Source organism: Micromys minutus (genome assembly GCF_963924665.1).
Source record: "Micromys minutus genome assembly, chromosome: X".
Taxonomy (NCBI): Eukaryota; Metazoa; Chordata; class Mammalia; order Rodentia; family Muridae; genus Micromys; species Micromys minutus.
The window spans coordinates 76,259,793-76,272,099 of NC_137970.1; the positions used below are offsets into that span (position 1 = coordinate 76,259,793).

The 12,307-nt window shown below is 39.5% G+C and overlaps 1 pseudogene across 1 annotated transcript; it reads left to right on the forward strand.

Annotated features, from left to right (window-relative positions):
* The first annotated feature begins 6,455 nt into the window (after nt 1–6,455).
* LOC308415918 (non-selective voltage-gated ion channel VDAC1-like) lies at nt 6,456–7,298 on the forward strand (annotated as a pseudogene). Its single transcript has one exon. The product of its transcript is annotated as a non-selective voltage-gated ion channel VDAC1-like (transcript).
* The last annotated feature ends 5,009 nt before the right edge of the window (nt 7,299–12,307 follow it).

Consider the following 12,307-nt stretch of genomic DNA (forward strand, 5'->3'; position numbering starts at 1 on the left):
AATTCACAATGGTAATGTAAAAATTTCGAAAGAAAAGAAAACAAAAACTTTAAAGGTGTTTAGTATAGTAACTTGGAAAGTGAAATCCTTACATGTGAGCACCTAATAACCTGAGCTTGATCTCACATAAAGGTAAAAGAGGACAGACAGCTGACTCCACTAAGTTGTCCTCTGACCTACATAAGTATATACATGTGTCACATAAGTTGTGCACACACACACACACACACACACACAAATAGCAGAGTTTAAAACTTGGAAAATGGTGCTACTAATTACAAGTGACCCAGCAAATTATTGCTAAAACGGGAACCTACATACTATTTTTAAAATAAGTTTGTCAATTTACCATTCTCAATTTCTTATTCAAAAACATAATTCTGTAAAGCAAGTACATCATAATTTTCATCAGTGAGCATACTTGGGAAACACAAGTAAATGATGTCTCTCAAAGGAAGGTAGTTGATAGGTGTTTACTGAAGTTGTGTGTATTGTTTACTGAATTTGTGTGTATGTGTGTTTGTTTTTAGTAAGTGAAGGGTTTTAGCCGGTTTATAGATATATTTCTCAGCCTAAAATAATTAGTCATATGTTGGTAGTTTTTTGTTTCAGTATTAAAGCTCAAACAAAAAAATTGTCTGAAGATAACCATTGACCACTCCATAAGCAACCATTCCCAGCTATAGTTACTGAGTGCAGTTATTATAAATACACTAAAAGATCCCATGCACATTTTATCACACCTCAATCCTATAAGGCAGAAGCAACAGTCATCCATTAGCCCCATGCTGGACAGTGTGCCTTTTTTAGTTATTTCCATCCCCACCCAGGGATGGCGATCTTATCCCAACTCCAGTTACTTACAAGATTTATAATAGTGAAGGACAACATGGCAACCAGACCAGGAAGCTTAGCATTCAGATTGTTTAACACAAGCATGGAGCAGAGAGAGTAGGGGCAGACTACTTAATCTCAAAGCTGGCAATTAATTATTTCGTCCCACCTACACTACCTCAAACAGCACCACCACCTGAGAACAAAATGGTCAAGTGCCTGAGCATATGGGGGACATTCCTGATCCAAATCACTGTAGTTAAGAAGAAAAAGCAGTTGTGCAATTTCATATGGAACAACAAAAGACCTAGAATAGCGAAATCCATCCTCAACAACAAGAGAACATCTGCGGGAATCACTATCCCTGACCTCAAGCTATATTACAAGGCAATTGTGCTGAAAACTGCATGGTACTGGTACAGAAATAGGCATGTGGATCAATGGAATAGAGTAGAAGATCCAGAAATGAGCCCTCATGTATATGGTAACCTGATTTTTGACAAAGGAGCAGTAAACATTCAATGGAAAAAGGACAGCCTATTCAACAAATGGTGCTGGTCCAACTGGCACTCAGCATGCAAAAGAATGAAAATAGACCCTTTCTTATCTCCTTGTACAAAGCTCAAGTGTAAGTGGATCAAAGATCTCCACATTAAACCAGGTACACTGAAACTATTAGATGAGAAAGTAGGGAAAACCTTAGAACACATAGGCACAGGAGAAAATTTTCTGAACAAAACACCAATGGCTCAAGCTCTAAGGTCAAAGATTAACAAATGGGACTTAATGAGATTGCAAAGTTTCTGTAAGGCTAAGGACATTGTCAAGAAAACAAAATGGCAGCCAACAGAATGGGAAAAGATTTTTACCAACTCCACATCAGATAGAGGCCTAATATCTAAGGTATACAAAGAACTCAAAAAGCTAGACACCAGAGAATCAAATAACCCTATTAAAAATGGGGTACAGAGCTAAACAGAACGTTCTCAATTGAGGAATATCGAATGGCTGAGAAATATCTGAGGAAGTGCTAGTCATCCTTAGCCACCAGGGAAATACAAATCAAAACAACCCTGAGATTCCACCTCACACCAGTCAGATTGGCCAAGATCCAAAACACAGATGACAGCAGATGCTGGCGAGGGTGTGGAGAAAGAGGAACACTTCTCCACTGTTGGTGGGGTTGCAAACTAATACAACCACTCTGGAAATCAGTCTGGTGATACCTCAAAAAATTGGACATAATACTACCTGAAGACCCAGCTATTCCACTTCTGGGCATATACCCCAGAGACACCTTAGTACACAACAAAGATATATGCATCACAATGTTCATAGCTGCTCTATTTATAATAGCCAAAAGCTGGAAAGAACCCAGATGTCCTTCAGAAGATGAATGGATACCAAAATTGTGGTACATTTACACAATGGAATACTACTCAGCCACCAGAAACAATGACTTGACCAAATTCTTAAGAAAATGGCTGCATCTAGAGAATATCATTCTGAGTGAGATACCCCAGTCACAAAAGTACAGACATAATATGCAGTCACTGATAATGGGATGCTAACCCCAGAGGCTCGCACTGCCCCAGAAACAACTCTCAGACTGTATGAAGTCCAAGAAATAAAGAAAACAAAACAAAACAAAACAAAAAAATCTTTATACAACAAGAAAACTTTGACTATTTCCATGTTACCTTTTGTTTTACATGTACTTTATGCTCATTGTAACTATTAAATTTTCAATGCATACTATCAAACCTTTAAAAAAATCAAGTACTGACTAAAAAATATATTCATACAGTTTTATGTAAAAATTATTTTAAAACCTGAAAAAAAGTACTGACAAAAATGTATTATATAATTTTATGCAAACAATGCTTAAAATCTTTACATTTATCTTTGTTTTGTAAAGTAAAGTTGTTAAAAAAAAGAAGAAGAAAAAGCAGTGACTGTAGCTCAGTTTCTGCCAAAACTACTGAGAGAAGCAAAGAACTGTTGTCACTTCATTTTTGTCAACAGTCTCTAAATATCTTCTAATTGTACAACCCTATTAATAAACATGACATTGCTGCTTAAAAATGTGGTGTGAGGATAAGCAGAAGCCAGATTTTGGCAATATATATCCCAGGATAACTTGTATATACATTACAATTGGGTTTTTTTTCCTGTGTGTATTCTTATAAGGTACATTAAATTATAAAACTCACTACCCTTTACAATATAAGCAGCATATTCACATATTGATATACTAACACATTTAATGTAAAATATGATTTTAAAGTGTGAGAAAGATGTAAAGTTAACTCTTATGTATTTTTGAAGGTTGTAGAATATATCTCTTTTTTTAAACATATTAATATTTTAGTGAGGACAGTATGAACGACTGCTTCAGTAACTAGGAAACCAGGTTTAGTATTCTAGATGGATATGAAAATAGCTAAAACTGAAACCTCAGAAAGACTCATGTATTTAAAATAGATGCATGTGCTCAGAAAATCATGTCACTAAATTTTCAGTCTTACTGTTTAGTTATTTTAAAGGTTTTTAAGCTGAAATGTGATTTATTAAATTTTATTCTCCCTAACATCTATTCAGTGACTCTTATAAAATAAAAAATTACTTATATACTCCTTATGCTTCTAAAAACTTATTTTTAAAATTAATATACAAGGTATTAGGTATCATTATGACATTTTCAATGTCTGTTTTAGATAACTGATACACTTTATGAATTTGCATGTCATCCTTGTGCAGGGCCATGCTAATCTCTGTATCATCCCCCTTACTTTCTTTAAAGTTAGGGAAAATAGAGACTTCGGAGATGGCTGAGTCACTAGTTAAGAGTACTCATTGTTCTTACAAAAGAACGTCTGGGGGAATGACCATCCCTGACCTCAAGCTGTATTACAAATCAATTGTGATACAAACTGCATGGTATTGGCACAGAAACAGGTAGATCAATGCAATAGAGTCAAAGACCCAGAAATGAACCTACACACCTATGGTCACTTGATCTTTGACAAAGGAGCTAAAAACATGCAATGGAAAAAGGACAGCCTCTTCAACAAACGGTGCTGGATCAACTGGCACTCAGCATGAAGAAGAATGCAAATCAATTTCTTCTTATCTCCTTGTACAAAGCTCAAGTCAAAGTGGATCAAAGACCTCCACATAAAACCAGGTACACTGACAGTATTAGAAAAGTGGGGAAGAGCTTAGAACACATAGGCACAGGGGAAAAAAATTCCTGAATAGAACACCAATGGCTTATGCCATTGATCAAGAATCAACAAATGGGACCTCATGAAATTGCAAAGTTTCTGTAAGGCAAAGGACACCGTCAAAAGGACACAAGGGCAACCAACAGATTGGGAAAAGATTTTTACCAATTCTACATCTGATAGAGGACTAGTATCCAATATGTACAAAAAACTCAAGAAGTTGTATCCTAGAGAATCAAATAATCCTATTAAAAATAAGGTACAGAGCTAAACAAAGAATTATCAACTGAGTAATATTGAATGTCTGAGAAGCACCTAAAGAAATATCCAACATCCTTAGTCATCAGAGAAATGCAAATCAAAACAACCCTGAGACTCCACCTCACACTAGTCAGAATGGCTAAGATCAAAAACTCAGGTGACAGCAGATGCTGGTGAGGATTCAGAGAAAGAAGAACATTCCTCCACTGTTGGTGGGGTTGTAAGCTGGTACAAACACTCTGGAAATCAGTCTGGTGGTTCCTCAGAAAATTGGACATAGTAGTACCTGAAGACCCAGTTATTCCACTTCTGGGCATATACCCCAGAAAAGCTCCAACATGCAACAAAGACACATGCTCCACCATGTTCATAGCAGCTCTATTTATAATAGCCAGAAGCTAGAAAGAACCCAGAAGTCCTTCAGTAGATGAATGGATACAAAAATTGTGGTATATTTACACAATGGAGTACTACTCAGCTATCAGAAACAATGATTTCATAATATTCCTAGGCAAATGGATGAAACTAGAGACGATCGTCCTGAGTGAGGTAACCCAGTCACAAAAGAACACACATGGTATGCACTCACTGAGAAGTGGATATTAGCCCGAAAAGCTAGGAATACCCAAGAAACAATTCACACACCCTATGAAGCTCGAAAAGAAGTAAGGCCAGTATGTAGATGCTTCAGTCCCTCTTAGAACAGGAAACAACAAAAACATGCCAGAAGAAATACAAGGACAAATAGAGGAGCAGGGACTGAAGAAAATATCATTCAGAAACAGCCTAACCTGGGGATTAATCTCATATTCAACCACCAAACCCATGCCCTATTGCTGATGCTAAGAAGTGTTTGCTGGCAGGAGCCTGATATGTATGCCTCCTCAGCGGCTCTGCCAGAGTCATACTGATACAGAGGAGGATGCTTGCAGCTAACCATCAGACTGAACACGGAGACCCCAATGAAAGATCTAGAGAAAGGACTGAAGGATCTGAAAGGGTTTGCAACCCCATAGGAAGAACATTATCAACCAACCAAATCCTCCAGAGCTCCCATGGACTAAAACACAAACCATTGAGCACACATGAAGAGACCCATGGCTCCAGTTGCATATGCAGCAGAGGATGGCATTGTCTGGCATCAATGGGAGAAGAGGCCCTTGGTCCAGTGAAGGCTCATTTTTCCCAGTGTAGGGGAATGTCAAGGTGCTGAGGTGAGAGAGGGTGGTTGGGAGAGGGAGTATCTTCATAGAAACAAGGGGAGGAGGGTGGGAAGGAAAATGGGATAGCATTTGAAATGCAAATAGAGGGAATATGTAATAAAACTGGAAGAAAAAGAATTTGGGTTCAGTTTCCAATGTCCACGTGGTGGCTTCCTACTGCCCTTAACTCCAATTCCAAGGGATCTGGTGACCTCTTCTGACATCCTTGGACACCAGGCACATGGGCAGTGCACATATATACTTTAATTCTTATTTTGTGTGTATGAATGTTTTGCCTGAATGTATATATGTGCTGAGTGTGCCTGTTGACCCCTGAGGACATCTATTTCCCTGGAACTGGAGTTATACACAGCCAACATGTAGATACTGAGAATTGAACCTGGTTCCTCTGGAAGAACAGCCAGTGTGCTCTTAACTACATTTCTCCAGCCCAAATCTCTGCTTTTAAATGCTTTCTATGAAATGCATGTCTATTTAAAGGAATTTATCTTTTCACTCATTGTTGAAGTCAACTTTCCTTGATGACTAGAGAATCCCAGAGTTGTCTTTATATTTGACATTCATATCAGTACTTTCTATGTCTTATTCTCATCCTAAAGAGCAAAGTTTGTCACTCCAGGGCATGATGCTTAATTGTTTACTAATTGATTTTATTTTTTTTATTTTTTTTATTCTAAACATGCTGGTGGAGGAGTAATGGCTATTAAAAATAGTGGTAAAACTCAGTCTGAGACAGAGCATACAATGGATCCATGCACTTTTTTTTTTAACTTCAAGAACCATCCCTTGTGTTGTCTCATCTAAAATATATGACTTTATAGCCCATGCGCTGTGCTCCCAGCCTCGCTGCAACCGCTGCTGTAGCTGTCGCTGCTCCTGCCCAGCTCCTGCTGTCACCGCCTCTGAGACCATGGCTGTGCCTCCCACACATGCTCATCTTGGCAAGTCTGCCAGAGATGTCCTCACCAAGGCTTTGGCTTCATAAAACTTGATTTGAAAACGAAGTCCAAGAATGTTTTGGAGTTTACCAGCTCAGGCTCTTGCTAACATGGATGCCACCAATGTGAACGGGAGTCTGGAAACCAAGTCCAGATGGACTGAGTGTGCGCTAACATTTACAGAGACGTGGAACACAGACAACACCCTGGGCACTGAGATCACTGTGGAGGACCAGCTGCTCCTGGACTAAAGCTGACCTTTGATTCTTCTTTCTCACCTAACAGTGGGGGGGAGTGTTAAAATCAAGACAGGGTACACGAGGGAGCCTATCAACCTGGACTGTGCTGTGGACTTGGACGTCGCTGGCCCCTCAATCCGGGGTGCTCTGGTGCCTGGCTATGAGAGTTGGTTGACTGGCTACCAGATGAATTTTGAAACCTCGAAGTCCCGAGTGACCCAGAGCAACTTCGCAGTAGGTTACAAGACGTACGAATTCCGGCTTCATCCTAATGTGAACGACCGGACAGAATTTGGTGGTTCCATTTATCAGAAGGTGAACAGGAAGTTGGAGACTGCTATCAGTGTCGCCTGGACTTCAGGAAACAGTAACACATGCTTTGGAATAGCACCCAAGTATCAGGGAGACCCTGATGCCTGCTTTTCGGCCAAAGTGATCAACTACAGCCTGATTAGGTTAGGGTACACTCAAGCCCTAACACCAGGTATCAAACTGATGCTGCCAGCCCGGCTGGATGGCAAGAACATCAATACGGGCAGCCACAAGCTTTGTTTAGTACTGGAATTTCAAGCATAAATAAATATTGTGCAATCGGTAATTTTAAACTATTTTGAGGCATAGCTACCTTCAGAATTTAGTGTGCCTTTTAATGTTATATGTTGGGGATATGAGAGTTGATAAATACCACGTTAGACCCCCAGGCTAAGGATGACTTGGCTTTAAGTTGTTTACCATTTCAGAGATACAGCAGAACCCCCATTCCAGGAAGGGTCTTTTTAGCTGTAGGCATGGGTTGGGGAAGAGCCTCTCTAGAGAAGCCAGGCTGCTGGGAACGTATGGACCCTTTGTAAATCTGTATCCGTCCCCAGATGAAATAGTGACTTCCAGAGCATCGAACCCTGGTGTCCCGATCCTATCTGCTCGGAAGCACGTGCACACCTACGCGAAAGAGATGGTTCTAGACAGATCATCACACCCTGTTCCCATCATGCCCTGTTTCCATTCTAGCCCATCAGTTATCTGTTTTACACCAAAAGTAGTCTTTAGGGTGTGGTTAGCTATTTCTTTTGTGCCATTTTAGGGTGGAGAGTGGGCATGATGGAGTCAGTCATTCAGGACTTAATTCTTCCTTGTGTTGTGGTTTGGTCTTATCTTCTTCTTCTCCTCCCCCTCCTCCTCCTCCTCCTCCTCCTCCTTCTTTTTCTTCTTCTTCTTCTTCCTCCTCCTCCCCCTCCTCCCCCTCCTCCTCCTCCTCCCTCTTCTTCTTTTCCTGTTGCACCAGAGAAAAACTAGCTCCGGGGTTCTCCGGCTCTGAGCTGGGCTGGTGATTGTGGTCACACCTTGACAATACTAGGGACCTCAACTAACTCCTCTTGTAGCTTCACCACTAATTTTTAGCAATTTAATGGATACATGAGAGAGTCTTCCATTTTGTGTGGAATTAGCTCCTTCCTTCAAATACTGTAATTAACATCCGTTAAAATAAAACTTGAATAAAATAATGGAACCTCAAAAAATAAAATGAAATGGAATTATATTAAAATCTTATACTTATCATTTTTCTGATATTCTTTGAAACAATTTAGTTTGTTCAAGAAGTTGAACAAATATTCGTGAATTGGCCATTCCTAGCTTCCACTCTAAATAGAATGGAATGTACAATACCAAAAGATTTTGTCACTCATGAGTAGAGATTTGGTTAGTTCAGTCTTTAAATTCCATTTCGCAAGTATTTCAGAAGTGTTTCCCAGATAGGATCCCTTCTGTGTTGTTATAACAAAGTGAGAAAAATTCCTGAAGTTCTTTATTAGGGCTGGAATATCAATCATACTCAAATCTGGTTGACGGAAATTAATTCACCAAATGAGTCCATTTACTAAGTTACAGACAATGCATCGAAGCTCAACGCTTTCAGCACTTCTGAATTCCAGAGCTTGAAGTGAGGCTAAGGAAAAAGAGATTCACAACTGTCTTCTTTCAACTCTGTCTTGAGCACTGTCACAGAAAGACAGGAGAAACCACATGAAAAAGAACCTGATAACATAGCTTGTTTTAATTAATTTGAACCACTCTGAAATTGATTGGTACAAAAACAAGTTATGTGCCCACTCTCAATTTCTGAAGCACAACTATATCGGTAGGCTTCACTATGATATTCACACTGAACTCTGCTGTTCAAACCACAATGGTTTTGTCACGGAGACTGTAGAGGATCATTTTCCCTGCTGCTCCTGTGGTAAGTAAGAATAATCTGCAAAAATATGGTGAGCAGAGCCTCTGGATTGTAGGGTTGCATTTGAATAATAGCCCTTCATGTAAGTCACTGACATCACAAAACAATTTATTTTAAAATAATTCCATGGGAGGTACTGTAGGACCATTCTAGTACAATGATATTTGTTAGTCTGACTTAAATCAGAGAGGTATTTTAGATTCTAAGCTTTGCTCCTCAATTCTTTGGAGACTGGAGAATAAAATGAAAACAGGAAGTCTCCATGCTCACCTGAACATCCAAGACTGTGTTTAGACAATATTAAAATGCAAGTTCATTGTCAATGGTTACTAAAGTTACTGTTGTCATGGTACTGTCAAACCTTTACTCACTGTGGCTCCTGCATTCCATGAGAAGATTCTAGTTTCTCCATGTTCTCATTAACAGTCGCTACTTGACTTTTTGAGTGAAGCATTAACGATTTGGCTGCATTCTCCTCACAAATGTCACCAATGCATGTATTTATTTAACAATGTGTAGATTTTTTACAAAATGCCAAATAGCAATTTAGTGCTTTGTCTATTTTTTTTAATTTTTAATTATTTTTTACTGATTGGGAACCCCACATCATGCACCCTGATTGTGCTCACCTCCAAATCCTCCTTATGTCTTCCACTTGTCTCTCCTCGTACTCCCAGAAAAAGAAGAAGAAGAAAAAGTCCGTTTTGTGTTGTCCACATGCTCACTAAAGCATGGTCACATTCCTAGTGCCGAGCCCCACAAAGGAAGGTGAGCTTTTCTCCACCTGTACCAGAAGCCAGGAACTGATGGTTCGGAGAACTGGCCCCACGTTTCTCCACTAGCCCACGGATTCAACATGGCTTCAGACAGCAGCCCAGACCACGGGCATTCAAATGGACTCCAGTAACAACACAGGTAACACACAGCAACACCAGCCCTGGCCATCTCAAAACTACTGACCCACTTTAGTGACTCTCTGGACCATTAGTCTCAACATGGCCTTAGGTGGATACACAGGACACTCGCATTAACACGGCAGCAAATCCTGAGGACATCACCAAGGAAGGCAGCAGCACAGACTGATATATATCCACATGGTTCTCAGGCTTCAACATGGGCTACATGTACTGGTGGCATTGGGGACAACCGTGGTCCTTCGAAAAGGTCCAATCAACAAAGTGAACCCCTTGCCAGGGGATCCCACAGTTGGCTGGCATGGTCAGGGGTTGAGTCTACATCTGCACAAACCCCAGGATGTCGCACAGCATCCCCACTGACACTACTGGGCAATGACAGCATGTCGATCTCAGCCCTCTCTCTTACCTGCCACTGCCACCATGTCTCCGGTTCTATAGCACATCCACTACTCCGATTTTCTGTCTTTCCACCTCTCCACCACATATTTTTCATCACAGTCTTCGGCCCACCACACCTAGTTTGCCTATTTTTATGTTGGGTCATCAATTATTGTTTTTCATAATTTTTCACATAATTTTCCCCTTTTATTCAAAGTAGATTCCCATATAATTTATGAAACTGGTTACACTTACCCCCCTCCTCCCAGTCCCTCCCTACCTCCCCTCCCATCTGAATCCACCCCTTTTCTGTCTCTCATTAGAATAGACTTCTTAGGGAATGACATCAAAACAGAACAAAATAAAATACAAAAAGCTAAAACAAAAAGCATCACATCAATGTTGGACAAGGCAAACCAATGGAAGGAAAAGAATCTCAAGAGAAGACACAAGATTCAGAGACCTACTGGTTTCCATACTCACAGCTTCAGAGACCTGGTACTTTAGTCTCTGTGAATCCATATAGGTCATTGATTATTATGTTGAAAGAGCGTTTTCTAAATTTTATGTATCAGCACCATAGCAGAGAACAGTTTTTATTCTTCCCCACTTTATAAATTGCCTTTACATTTGTTTAGGTCATCTTTAATTCCTGTCAACAAAGTTTTTTACTTTTAAAGTATATGTACTTTTTATTTCTTGTTAAATTTCCAAGTATTTTCTTCTTTGGGTGCTATGATAAATGGAATTAAGGTCCGGAGAGCTAGTGCAGCAATTGAGATCTAAGTCTTTGGTTAAGGAGACCCCGTGAAGCTGAAGAATGTGCATTCTACCAAGGCCCTTAGTTGATTCTGCCAGAGAGGGCTATTCTTTTTACCTCATTTCTTTTGTACATTGTCAACTTAAAATCTAAATGTGACATTATAACTTGCATAGTCCTTTGTCTTTTCCTATCCATTGTTACTTTCTTACTGGTCACCTGTCTATAGTGTCTCCACTCCTGACCAAAACCTATCCTCCGAATCACTAGAGTAGTCGGTCTGTGACATGGGCCTATATCTCCCCCTCTCCGGCTTAAAACACATTTTATTCCCTGTTGTTTTCATGTAGCATAAATTATCTTTCGGTTTTTGCTTCTTCCACTTAAGTTCTTCATCATTGTGCCTCAAAAGCACCTGGTATTGGGTTTATATCCAATAAATATTGATTTTATTAGTAGGATAATAGGATTATTACCCATATTATGTTTTACTGGTGGGCTTGCATATAATTCAAGATATAATAAAGCTATCTAAACCAGAGAAGGCAAATGTTTGCAATCCCAGCATCCAGGAGAATGAGACAGGAAGAGTGCTAGGAGTTTGATGTTAGCCTGAGCTACATAGTCACTTCTAGGCTAGACTGATTTCAGAGTGAGAGTTTTGTCTTTAAAAAGCAAAAATAATTAATGATAATGAATATGCTGATGATAATGTCTAGGAAGTAGAAAACTGTCTTGATTAAAGTGACCTTAAGACCAAGAAGTATAAGTCCTATGGAGCTGGGGATTTACTCAAGAAATTAACAGCCATCACTGTTTTTACAAAATATGGTAATAGACTTTAAAATTGTGTTCCTGTCTCCATTTCCTTAATCATTATATGACTATGTAGCAGGCATCTAGTGAAAGTGTTCAAGAAGGGGGCAGGATTTAGATGAAATTTAAAAGAAAAAAAATCCTTCATTTTTGTTCCTTCTTTTGTTTGAGCCCAGGGCCTCGAACATAATAGACAAGCATTCTACTATGCTACATTCCCAACTCATAACCTCTCATCTTTAAAACAATTATGTCAACCGCATTGGGAAAAGGCCAGAGAGAGACAGAGCACAATGGTGCTACATGACATAGTCCGTAGAGCTCTTTCAGAGATCTCTATTGAAGCCAAAGGATTCCTTTCTGCTGCAGAAAAGAATTTCAGAGTGAACCATTAGAAAACAAAGTTGAATTTTATTGGGAATAGAGTTTAACATGGAATTAAACCTGGCAGTTAATAGAAAAAGAGTTTCTCAGAGAAAGT